This window comes from Artemia franciscana, chromosome 20 (genome assembly GCF_032884065.1).
Source record: "Artemia franciscana chromosome 20, ASM3288406v1, whole genome shotgun sequence".
Classification (NCBI taxonomy): domain Eukaryota; kingdom Metazoa; phylum Arthropoda; class Branchiopoda; order Anostraca; family Artemiidae; genus Artemia; species Artemia franciscana.
In genome coordinates, this window is record NC_088882.1 from 265,850 (window position 1) to 280,070 (window position 14,221).

The 14,221-nt window shown below is 33.1% G+C and overlaps 2 protein-coding genes across 3 annotated transcripts in view; both read right to left on the reverse strand.

Annotated features, from left to right (window-relative positions):
- Nucleotides 1-14,221, reverse strand: part of LOC136040238 (uncharacterized) — a 218,125-nt gene that overhangs the window by 49,755 nt on the left and 154,149 nt on the right.
- LOC136040235 (ubiquitin carboxyl-terminal hydrolase 4-like) overlaps nucleotides 9,038-14,221 on the reverse strand; it is a 61,398-nt gene continuing 56,214 nt past the window's right edge. For both annotated transcript variants that reach the window (XM_065724437.1, XM_065724436.1), the window contains one exon: nucleotides 9,038-13,132. The gene's annotated coding sequence lies outside the window, so the exon portion shown is untranslated. The remainder of the gene's footprint in view (nucleotides 13,133-14,221) is intronic.

Below are 14,221 nucleotides of genomic sequence, written 5' to 3' on the forward strand. Positions count from 1 at the left end.
ATATCGCTAAAAAAAAAAAAAAAAAAAAAAAAAATGAAAAGTACCAACTTCCAACCAGATGGTGGGTTAAACTATTATTATTTTGATAAGTAACGATTTTTTTTCACACTTTTTTCTTCAAAATATTTTACGTATGTTTTAGATAGAAAATAAGTGTAGTTTTTAATATGTATATTTTTTCCAAACAGTTTTACCATAGTTTTGAAGAACATATTTATCATATGTATACCATATATACCAAGTTGATGAAACTGGAGGAGTAAGCATATACACACGTAAGTACAAGATAGAAAATGTAGAAAAAAACTTTCTTAGATGGGCTGAATTGCTCTAGAGGTTTTATTCATTGTTGTCGAGCCAAGTTAACTTAAAATATTTATCGATAATTAAACATAAGGGAATGAGGTAGAGACGAACTCTCTGGTTAATTCTCAATGTGCAACAGATATATATATATATATATATATATATATATATATATATATATATATATATATATATATATATATATATAACTCTATATATATATATATATAACTTCCCCATTTCATGCTCTTTCAAAAATCCACAACCACCCCATCCCCCCCATCATAGCCCCATAAAACACCTTCAGCTATATGCCAAAAAATTATATTTGTTGTGCTCCGGAAATGCATTTCCGGAGCATGATTCTATGCAACTCCAGACCAGTGACGAATACAGTGGACAAGCTACAGCTTGTCTTGCGCATCAACTGGATACTACTAGTAATAATTACAAAGTACTGGGATTTTAAAACGGAAACAGGTGATATTAAAGGCTATTTGAACTTTTTCAATAACAGTCGCAACAGACAATATACACGACGTGGAGGTGGAGTAGGCATTTACTGCCGTGAAAATTTAGTGAAAGCATTTACTTTGCCGTGCAGAAAAGTTACTAACTTCTCAGATTCATGTTATGAAATAATCTGGTTTGGTGCAAGCCGAGAGGTTTACCAGAAACCTATACTGCCTATAACAAACGTGAATTAGTAGCATTCCTGCAGTATCAAGTTGATGATTTTCACAAACAATTCAGTAATCCAGCTATCATCATTGCTGGTGATTTTAACTTAACAGATAAAAAGTAGATATAACGTGTATTAAATCTGAAGCAAATGGTCGATGTTCCCACTCATGAAATTGGAAGCACATTAGACTTCGTACTAACGAATCTACATGTTTTATCAACCATCAGTATTCCTAGTACCACTGGCTAAGTCATATCACAACGTACTTTGGTGGAAACCAATGAACAAAAATCATGTTTCAGAATCAAAGAAGAGTAAAATAGCACTTACATACACCACAGTAAAGACTCCTCCAATATTTTGGCAAGTAGATCGTTGAATTTGACTTTGATTGAGTGTGTGTCATAACAAATATCAAGATTAAAAAGTCGAGATGTTATACTTAACTGCAACAAAAGTACAACGATTTTTTTCCTATCAAAGACCATATGACTTGTGAAACGGATAGGTCGTGGTAAGATACCAAGATAAAAACCAATATCAAAGAATGGTGTAAACTTCATGCTGCAGGAGACGTATTAAATGCGAACAAGATGAGGAATAAAGTCGTCTCAGCCCTCCAAACTTCACGAAAGAGATATATACGGGACAAAGCAGCCACACTCCTATAGTCAGAGTCGCACAAGCGGGACGAAAAATTAAATGGTTTATTAGAAAAAACAAAGGAACTGAAGTACGAATCAGCAACCCAAATGATAGTTTTAAGAAAACCTCTGAAGTTTTTTTTACCCTTTTACATTTTTTACCCAAATTTGTAACGCTTACCCAGACATAACTAACGAACAAACAAAGGAACTGAAGTACGAATCAGCAACCCAAATGATAGTTTTAAGAAAACCTCTGAAGTTTTTTTTACCCTTTTACATTTTTTACCCAAATTTGTAACGCTTACCCAGACATAACTAACGAACAAATGATTGATATCATTAACCATTATTGTATGGGCAAAATCGTAGAGGCGTCAGAAACGGCGGTTTTCCATACAATCGGACGGTTACATAACAACTGTGTCTCATGCCCAAGTTAACTCCCAATTAGATTAGCGAAAGAATATTATCCTTTCTTTGCCAAAGCAATTGCATCAGTAATAAACCAGTGTTTCACTGAACAAGTATTTCCAAAGATGTGCGAAGCTACGTTTATCAGTGTCTTACAGAAAGTTAGGTCAACCCAGTTCTGTTATTAACTGAGACCCATATCGATAACACCGAACCAAGCGAAGGTAGCTGAGGATTTTTTTTATTGCTCTCTGTTAGAAAAAAATGGTAGATGTTTACTTTCGTTCCAAGTGCTCTAAAGTGCGTATTACAGCATACAGTAATATTTTGATAATCGCAAATTGTTTCTTTGTCATTATTCGAGAAGCGCATCCATTTTTTAGGCTTCTAAAATCCCCCCCCCCAACGAGACTAAAAATTCGTAGATTGCGCTTGCTTAGAGGCCACATTTCCCATAGAATGAAGCGTATTAGTCGATGAGCCCCGCGGGTAGCGGGTCGAGGTCTGTATTCTATATTTATTTGATAAACAATATTTTTTTTCTTTTTTTTAGTTTTATCACTCTTTGTTGAATAAATACAGAATACAGCCCTCGGGCTCATGGACCAATATGCTTCGCTCTATAGGTAATGTTCCCTGTAAGCAAGCCCTCTTTATGCATTTTCAGTTTGCTCCATGGAGAAGGATGGTAAACCAGAAATGGATGCATACAAGACGGTAGCACGGCAGTATATTTAGTGTGAATGTACCCCTAAATCGGCAAGTGGTCGGCTACTTCTAATAATATTGTTGATTTACTCTTGATCAAACAGTTCGTGGTAACGAACTGTAGTATGGAGCGACCCGGCTCAATAGTAACCAAAACTCTAAAAAATGGAATTTTGATACCAATACCTACATCAAAAGAATCGCATTTTAATGCTGATTTTAAATATATAAGTTTCATCAAGTTTAATCTTACCCATCAAAAGTTACGAGCCTGAGAAAATTTGCGTTATTTTAGAAAATAGGGGGAAACGCCCCCTAGAAGTCACAGAATCTTAACGAAAATGACACCATCAGATTCAGCGTATCGGAGAACCCGACTGTAGAAGTTTCAAGCTCCTATCTACAAAAATGTGGAGTTTTGTATTTTTTGCCAGAAGACAAATCACGGGTGCGTGTTTATTTGTTTGTTTTTTTTTCCCAGGGGTCATCGTATCGACCAAGTGGTCCTAGAATGTTGCAAGAGGGCTCATTCTAACGGAAATGAAAAGTTCTAGTGCCCTTTTTAAGTGACCAAAAAAATTGGAGGGCACCTAGGCCCCCTCCCACGCTAATTATTTTACCAAAGTCAACGGATCAAAATTCTGAGATAGCCATTTTATTCAGCGTAGTCGAAAAACCTTTTAACTATGTCTTTGGGGACGACTTACTCCCCCACAGTCCCCATGGGAGGGGCAACAAGTTACAAACTTTGACCAATGCTTACATATAGTAATGGTTATTGGGAAGTGTACAGGCGTTTTCAGGAGGATTTTTTGGGTTGGGGGAGGGGTTGAGAAGAGGGGGATATGCTGGGGGAACTTTCCATCGATAATTTGTCATGGGAGATGAAAATCTCCATGAAGGGAGCGCAGGATTTACTAGCATTATTTAAAAACACAATGAAAAAATAAATATGAAAAAGTTCTTTCAGCTGGAAGTAAGGAACAGCATTAAAACTTAAAACAAACAGAAATTATTACCCATTTGAGGGGCTCACCTCCTCCTAATACCTCGCTCTTTACGTTAAAGTATTTTTAGTAATTTCAACTATTTATTCTACGGCTTTTGTGATTCTGGGGTCGTTCTTAATGAATTGGGACAAAATTTAAGCTTTAGTGTAAAGAGCGAGGATCTGACAAGGGGGCGAACCCCCTCATATATGTAATAAAAATATGAGAATACAAAAGTTCTTTACGTAAGCTAATTTATAAGTTATGTAAATCTTTTACTAATAAAAATATTCGTAAAAAATTAAAAGTTCTAGTTGCCTTTTTAATTAACCAAAAAATCGGAGGGCAACTAGGCTTCCCCCCCCCCGCTCTTTTTTTCTCAAAATCATTCGATCAAAATTATGAGAAAGCCATTTAGCCAAAAAAAAAAAATGCAAATTTCGTTTTAATTATTCCTCTGCGGAGAGCCAAAATCAAAACATGCATTGATTCAAAAACGTTCAGAAATTAAATAAAAAAAAACAAGTTTTTTTAACTGAAAGTAAGGAGGGACATTAAAACTTAAAACGAACAGAAATTACTTCGTATATGAAAGAGGCTGCTTCCTCATCAACGCCCTGCTCTTTACGCTAAAGTGTTTTACTGTTTTAAAAAGAAGAATTGAGAGACAGAGTCAAACTTTAGCGTAAAGAGCGGGGCGTTGATGAGGAAGCAGCCTCTTTCATATACGAAGTAATTTCTGTTCGTTTTAAGTTTTAATGTCGCTCCTTACTTTCAGTTAAAAAACTTGTTTTTTTTTTTATTTAATAAACTACAGAAAAGCATTTGACCTTATAAAACACCTGACCAAATGAATAAATGTGAAGGAGATGTGAGCTAAATGTCAAATGCTACTATTAGCGAGAGTGTCTCTACGGAGGAGACTTAAATCAGTTTATTCTTTTTTTGCCGAAGATACCTGCTCTGAGGCGTCCGAACTAACCTACAGCTGCCTCCAAGGAACAAAACTAGGTACTCTTTTGTTCCTTACTGTTATCAACCTAATCCTAGTAGAATTCGAAGAGCATTTTAAGTTCCTTAACAACATGACTGCACTTCTCTTGTATGCAGTACAGAACACGGTGGTAAAAAAGCAGTTCGACCAGACTTACTTCACGGACTTCATCGTCCAGTATTAGTCGAATGACCTACATATTAACGAACTCCTGCAATTCAATCCTATCAAGTGGGACACTGTAACCCCAGATGTGCCGTTTCCAGCAAAATCATAGGTGCAACATTTGCAAGTGATTCCTAGTTGAAGCTGAATATTGGCAATATTGCAAATAAAGGTCACTATTAATGGGTTTATCAAGTATATGCAGATTGGGCATCTCTGATCGCCAACTCCTACTGGCGTATATAACCGACTTCAGGCCTATCCTCGAGTACTGCTGTCCTGTTTGGAGTCTTCAAACTCAATACGCTGCTTACATGTCAGCAGAACTAGAAGATGTCCAAAAACATGCTATTAGAGTAATACTTGGACCCTGTTTCAGCAAATGTGAAAGTGCTCTTGAACTTACCCACATTATTTGCTCGAAAACATGATTTGATAATGAAATTTGGGAAAAAGCCATTAAGTTTTTTCGGAAACTTTGGCATCCTGGGATATTTTGGCCTAAAAAAACAATTTAGATAGGACAAAAGTTTGAGGAAATTCGTTAAGAGCCATAATGTTAGGGGGGAAAAAATTGCGAGTGGAAATATATATGTGCGAGTGGCTTATATATACAATTATTGCTGGTTTATGAAGATAGTATATATATATATATATATATATATATATATATATATATATATATATATATATATATATATATATATATATATATATATATATATATATATATATACAATCTTTATAAACGAGGCATAATTGTATATGTATGTATTTTTTTCAAAAACGGCTCAATATTCTTTCGGGAAAATTGGCGCCCTGGGATATTTTGGCCTAAAAAACCGATCTATATAGGTCAATAGCCAGAGAAAAAAAATACATACATACACAATTAATGCTTGTTTTCGTTTTCTTTACACTCCCGTGGAAGATTCCAGGGGCAATGAAAAGTGTCATTTAGCTTTTTTGGGAAAAATGTCTTTTTATAAAATTTTGATCAGTAATGAGGGGGAGGATCTAAAAACGGTAATTAGGACTGGTAGCCCTTCGTTCCCTCTTCAGCATCTCCCTTAATATTACCTAAAAGTTACAGCATAATAATTTAAGGTGCTGCTTCACATACTATGTGGGAGGCGTCAGTCCCCGGGGCATAATTATTTAACCTTCGTATAGTTTTGAACCAACAACTATTAAAAATGTTGATCAGATGTCATGGTGAGAGGGTGACTGTATTCCTACCACTTTCGACACCTAAAAAAATCACTAGCACTTTGAATTTCCAACAGATTGAGCCATCTCCAGATATTGTACGACCACCCTTTCTTTATGAAGTGGCCTTGAAAAAAATAATAAGAATAGATTGAAGACTTATGGCTCTTTACTAGCGCCATCACTTAAGCAATGTCTCTGATATGGTGGCTGTCGAAGTAGAAATAAACTAGTGAATACTATAACTATGATTTTTAGAATAAGGGTAAGTGGCCAACGTAGTCCTTTCAGAAAAACTTTAGTTCAAAACTATTAGTGTTATGTGTGATAATAATATTGCCCCAGTTTATGTAGAAAGTGAGGTTAATAATTGATTTGGTATAGAACCAGAAATAAGCAGGGATTTACCCTATCGTCGTTAATATGACCATTTTAATAATCTTTCTCTTATGGAACACGGCAGGTGGTTTCAAAATAAGTTAATCTTATTTTGGTTTTCACAGACGAGAATCTGATAACTTATTCATCCCCTAAATAAATTCTATGTTACTTACACACTCCCAAAATGATACATACTCCCGACCACTCAGATATTAAAGACCCTTTGCTAAGGGAGCTTTACTTAAAATTAGGCACGTGCGCCGTATTTCCTACTTAGTTATTTCATTTCATTTTATAGAATATTACTTGCTTGTCTGGCATCTGAATGAGAAGATTATTTATTGTTGGTCGTTGGGTTTAGGATGAGTGACTAGCTTTTTGAGTTGGGTGTTTTGGTTTTTACTATCTTCAATTTGTTTAATATTGATTTTATCTCCTATTATTTTTTACCGTGTTGCTATGTTTTTTAATTCTTCCATTTTGGGCCTTCGTTTCATTTTTAGCTCCATGTTTTTTGTTTTTGTCTTTTTACTTTTATCTGATCTCTATGGTTGGCATTTTTGCTCAGAAAATGTGAACTTGATTCTTTGCGGGCTTCTTTAATATTCCTAACAAAGAGAAGCAGATCTCCTCCGAATTATCTATTTGCTTCATTCAGTATTTTCGTTGGTCTTATAAGACCCAATTCTCACTTTTCTTCTCTTTTGCTTTCTATTCTTTGTGATGGCAGGCCACTGTGGCTTAAAAATTTACTTTTGATTTGTGTTCTAACCTCAGATTTCGGCGTACAGATTAGCTGTGATACTCTTTGTTGCGTATATTCTAATCGTAGATTGTTCTGCTTTATTTTCATTAATCATTATTCATAATTCTTCCATGCCTTTTACTTTAGCTGTCCAGATTCATTCATCATCTTGTATGATTTTGCATACTTCTTTGACACCAAAACGATGCGATCACCACTAGGAAAAAACTATGAATGTTGCTCCTTAAGTGCATATGGATGTGATGTCATTCACATGAAAATGTTTTTTCAAAATTATGGCTCTAAACAGTTTTTCCCTAAGTCCATGACTCGTACATATCGCTTTTATGGCCAGAAAATTGGCAGTGTTTCAATTTTCTGAAAAAATCATCAAGTCGTTTTCACACAAAAAAAATATAGGAATAATGCATACATACACACACACACACACACATATATATATATATATATATATATATATATATATATATATATATATATATATATATATATATATATATATATATATATATATATATATATATATATATATATATATATATATATATATATATATATATATATATATATATATATATATATATATATAAAATCGTTATTCGTTTAAAGAGAGTAGATTGCATATTTATACGAGTATTATAAACTCGTACGGCTCGTATATATGTAGTATATTCATAATTCTCAGGTTTGTTACTTATTATTAGTTTATGAACATTTATACAGAATAAATATGCTTACATATTAATAAGACACTTATACAGAATAAATATGTTTAAATATTAATAATTTTTGGTTTAGATTTCACAATTGACACTTATTTACATTCGAAACTTAGTGCTTACTTCTATTAATATAATTTATTCTAATGCTTCTAGCCCTCACTAATTATATATACTGTTTGAACTTAATCCAATGTTCCTACTTGAATTCTGAAGATAAGGGCATTTACCCAATTAGTTTGAACGGAGTAGATATTTGTCTTTTTTTGTCTTTTCTTTCGAACTGATCGCAATCATCTAAAATTTGGCAAACACAGGTGTTTTATGTAATTAAAACTGAAAGCAAAGGCTTTCCAATGACTTTTGACCTTTGGAAGAAAAACACAGACATATTCACTTGAAGCCCACTGATTTTAGTTGTTTGGTTATATTTTTGAAAAGCATGATTTTAAGTTATTTCTTATATACATAAGGCATTTTACCCTTAAAAAGGTTTCTACCAATCCTATGCGTCTGAACTTAGCTTAAAAAATACACACACAAAATTATCTAGGCACATTTTACTTAATAAGGATGAAGTAATCATAACAAACAAAACAGATTAAATTTTTTTTCTCAAAACGTGTAATTAAATGAAGTAATTAAATGTCCTTTGCGTAGAGCACGAAAACTAAACATAATAAATTGAAGGGGGTATTTCAAGACACATGGGTTGGAAAAATATTCCCTCCCTTTAAGTGTCAGCTATGGATTTTTCTTCGACCAAGAAAAGTTACAACTTAAACAAGTTGGCATATCTACGCATAAAGACATCTCTTTGAAAAACGAGACTGCTTTCTCTCAAGATCCTTAAAAATGTTCCGTTTGGCCAAAAAGCTTTAATTCTGTCCGTACAAGCATTAACATTTCCTGAGATATTTATATGTTTTCAAACTAAAATATTACATTAAGTATAATGGATATAAAGGGGTAGGCTAAACATCTCCATGTTTTTATACCCTTTGCCTCCCGTATTTAACTCGAGTTATTTCTACAGCGGCCAAATTCTAGATAGAAATTAAGAATAAACATAAAATATATTTAAGACAACACAGAAAAAAAAACAGAACAACGCAACAATTTTATAACAAAGTTGACGACTACAAGCTCTGGAACAAACACATTTTTTTTTCTTAGAGAAAATCTATCTTGGTCCCATGTATCACTGCAGCTAATTAATTAAATTTAAATTCTCAAAAGATTAAAATTTCAGAACAGTAATAAAACCATCTTCCCCGAGAAAAATTATTTTACCTTGTCATTACAACACTTAGCGCATTATAACTATCAAATTTATGTAACTGAATTAGCAACAGTCACCAAAATTCATTTATTTAAAAAAGGAAAAATTAATTCCCGTAAAACCCACCCAATTCCTGCCCGTCTTTATGAAAATAAAAAGTGGGCGAAGAAAACCGATATTAAGGCATTTAAAAGAGTTTGCAAAACAACTTGATCAGCATTAAAAACAAAACCTAAAAATATTAATACAAGGTAAGAAGCATGAGCTGCCTACGTTTCCGAAATATTCCTAGCATATAAATGATGCGGTTTACTGCGTTAACGATACATAAAAACGACAAAGTAAGCAAAGCTTGGCTATACTCTCCACAATTATTCAGCTAACAGGATGAAAACTGAAGTACTTGTTACCGTTTTTATGACCAGAAAAATCTTAAGTCAAGAAAAAAAATCACAAAAGTCTCTAATTCACATCTAAATCACATAAGTGTCGCATTTGTTTTAGACACGAAATACTAAATTTTTATATAACAATTTAATCTTTTTCAAATTGATGAAAAAATTAATAAAACCAAAGATTTTATTTTCCCTAACTAAAGGGTTGCCTTAATTCCCCCGGATTTAGAAATATATCTTCTTTCATTTGGTAAACTTATTAAAAATAGTTTTTCTGTGTTCTCATTTGAAAAACACAGGCTCACTCCCACCTTTAATTTTGAAAATATTTTATCCTCCCCCTCCATCTATATCTTCGGAAATGGACACTCTAATCGTACCAGGGCAATTTTGACATATTTTCACATAAGGATTTAATTATGTTAATCCACTTAATTCAGGAATAAACTTATCCAAAAAAAGTACTATTACAAATAGTCAGAAATTTAGAAGTGTGAAACTGAATAAGAAAAAAAGAAAACCCCAAAGAATAACTGTATTTGATATTTCTATAAAAAAAATATTTTAGTTAAAATTAACAATGAATCAATGAAACGCTTCACAGTATTATGTAAAGATTTCTTGACAAAAAACTTAATGATAAATGATAACCAAAATTTAAACCTAAGTTACACAGATGGAGTAATATAACAGAACTAAATAGATTTAAGTAATAAGAAATTGGTAATACTGAGCATTTGATTACAATTACCAATTTTGAAAATTATAATTACCAATTTACATTACCAGTTACAATTAACAATTACAATCACCAATTTACAAATCGATTACAATTACCGACTCGATTACACTTGGATTCAATTCAATTACAATTAATTATATATTTTGACAACGAAATGATGTTTAAATGTTTAAAATATATTGGTTTTAAAGGTAAAATTTACCAAAAAAAAGTCTTAATTAATGCTCGCTAAATCAAACATTATTCGTTAAATCTTTTACCGGATATTCTGTTTAAATTAATTGCCTAAGTCAAAGGCACCAGCTTTCCTTATTAGCACAGCAAGGATAAGAGGACAACAACCTTGTATAATCTTAACCTCAAATCCTGAATTCAGAGGAGGGGTTAGTGGGTTCCTCGCCTCCCTTCAAAATGTTTTTCAGACTCGCAAAAACGTAAAAAAAATGCATTGAGACGCATTTTTGATACGCTTTTTAAAGTTTTATTTGTAACCCCCCACTCCCGCAAAAAATACCCCCCCCCCCCTCGAACATAGATCATGGATATAGCACTGATATTGACTTATGAATTCAAATATATAAGTTGATATTTGTAAACTAGCTTCAATGAATTCCTGTTAAATCAATCCTATTCCTCTTCATTGTGATTTGTCTTGTTTCTTTAATGATTATTCTGCCTCATTGTTTCTATTCCGCTTCATTTCTATTCAGTTTTATTCTATTTTGATTCTACTCTATTCCGCTTCAAGATTTTCTATCCCGCTTCATTGCTTCTTCGTTTTATTCTATTTTGGTTACACTCCACTTTATCCTTCTCTATCCCGCTTCATTGCTACTCAGTTTTATTCTATTTTGGTTATAGTCCATTTCATGCTTCTCTATCCCGCTTCATTGCTACTTAGTTTTATTCTATTTTGGTTATACCCCACTTCATGTTTCTCTATCCCGCTTCATTGCTGTTCAATTTTATTCTATTTTGATTCTACTCTATTCCGCTTCATGTTCCTCTATCCCGCTTCGTTACTACTCAGTTTTATTGTATTTTGGTTCTATTCCATTTTATGTGTCTCCTTTCCGCTCTAATGGGAATTGGTGTCGTTTCTCTTATTATTATCCTCTGATTTATATTTCTAGAGCTCGACAAGCTAATTACAACTCTTAACATTACGATCTACGATTTATGATATTACAATTACGATTTTGAAATCGAGTCATTCCTCTACGTTTCCGTGAAGTAATCACTTAAAGTGATCCGTGAAGTTTCTCATGAAGTAATCATTTATTGGACATACAAAATCAAAATACTTTCTCTGCAAAACAAACTTTTGTTATAGCAAGACATACAGTGTCACAAGCTGCTTGAGATTACTATTGAAAATTACACAGTTATAAGCGGCTGGGTGGTTGACTTAAACAACCACAGTTAATTATCATGATGACTTAACTAAAAAGTCCACATTGCCCTTTTGCCCGTTATACGATATGTACGAGAATACACTATAACACTCCCAAATAAAAACAAAAGGAACACTTAGTTTATGTCCATAAAGTCCAAAATGGATATTATGCACATAATAGAATAAGTCCAATGAACATTATCTACAATAATAACCATTATACACTTAGGTAAATGTTCATTTAACCTTTCTTTTTTAGTTTCAATAGCAATCTAATCAGATCGTCTGGTCAGAATAGTTTATTAGCGTTACAGGTGTATCTAGAGAGTTTGGCAGAATGTTACATTTCTTATATGTGTCAGGTATGTGTCTATACCTGATAGTTTGTCTATACCTATAGTTTGTCTATACCTGTCTATACCTATAGTTTGGCAGAATGTTACATTTCTTATATGTGTCAGGTATGTGTCTATACCTGATAGTTTGTCTATACCTATAGTTTGTCAATACCTGTCTATACCTATAGTTTGGCAGAATGTTACATTTCTTATATGTGTCAGGTATGTGTCTATACCACATGTGTTATATGTGTCTATTATAATGTTACATTATAATACGTAACATTTCTTGATTTTATGCTTGTCATTTTGTCAGGAGGTAAATTTAAATTGACTAATGAGATATCGTGGAAAGTACCAGTATTCTTAGTGGTATCAAGGGAGTATTATAAAAGACATGGCTTTTGGTGATTGATTCATCCAAAAGTTGTAACTGGTAGACGTTAAAATGTAATCATCTTGATGAAAAAAAATAGAGGGAATATGGGGTTTGACTTAAACTAAAAAATAAAACTGCAGGGGCGAAATCATTCGACAAATAAATAATAATAAAAGAAAAATAAAGGAATTCCTTTAAAGGTTGAACTTTGGAGGCACTTAACTCTTACAATTATAGCGAGTCAAAATAAGCTAAACATTAAAAATCATAAACTCTAAAAGGACAGTTAGAACACAAATAAATGGTGCCTTAAAAAAAAGCAGGTGAGGAACGTGAAAGAAAGAGGCAGATAAAAGCGGGAGACAGATAAAGGAAGGAGGGAGAAGAGAGAGACAGATAGAGAAAGGAGGGGGAAAAGAGAGAAAGGGAGGGAGAGAAAATAGGGACGGAAGATAGTTCAGTGATGCAGCTCAGTAATGTAGCTATATACACAAATACAATTCTTTTTACAAGTTGAAATCTATCAGACTAATTTTGAATAAAAAAGAATATAGGCCTCTTTACTGATGACGTCATCTTCCCGAAGAATGGACACTTCACTGTCATCGTATTTATGCCACCTGAAAAAAAGGACAATCTTAATCATATTCTCGCAACCAAAAGAAATAGAAGAAAATATAAACAAAGCTGAGGTAAGTTGCCTCAGTCAATACATTCTTCAAGCTTAAGGAGCCATAAGAGAGACTTCCAATGGTAAATGAAGTATCATGAAGCATGCATAGTGGAGTACAGTAAATTAAGGAGCCTGGGCTGCCTGTAACGTATTTATACCCAGCGCCCAACAGTCTGAGCAATCTTCAAGGTTAACTAAAATCTTAAGACGGTTCAACAATAACCCTGATTTGATCAATCTGACCACAGCGCTTTAGATTTCAGCCCGACTTTGCCTGTATCAATAGTTACCTAAAACTAACTGATTAAGAGAGCCGGTGGCCACAAGACATAGATTATGAGCCGAAAGTGGCAAACCCCATGCTGGTTCTTGTCTGCTATTTCCAACATTAATTTTCAAGGGGGTTAGATATCTCCTTACCAAAGGGATCAATCTTGATGAAACTTTCGGCCCAACCTGAGTGAAATCATCAAACCCCTTGCATGGCTGCAAAAGATGTTTACTCCAAACTCAATTTCTCTAAAGTTATGGTTTGACTCCACAATAATGAGCATCTTGTAACTATACATACCATATGGTCTCCGTATAAAGCATTTATGGATTTCACTCTAAAGACGGAGGAGGTCTTACAAATATATATATATAAAAAAAAAAAAAAAAACATTGTTGTTCAAACGGTGAGGCCCCAGGTCGAAACGGTGAAGATATGTAATCAAACCTTTTTTCCATGCATCATTCCATGATATAAAAATTGTATTGAAATAAGTATAATACATTTATAAATATTACTTACATATACGTACACACACACACACATATATATATATATATATATATATATATATATATATATATATATATATATATATATATATATATATATATATATATATATATATATATATATATATATATATTAAATCGAGGGTTTGATTGACATTTTCATCAGAGAAACGTTAACAGTTTTCTAGTCTGTTCCGGCAGATTGAATCATTCCTGTTCAATTCACGCCAGCATATAGCAAACCTTTATCCCA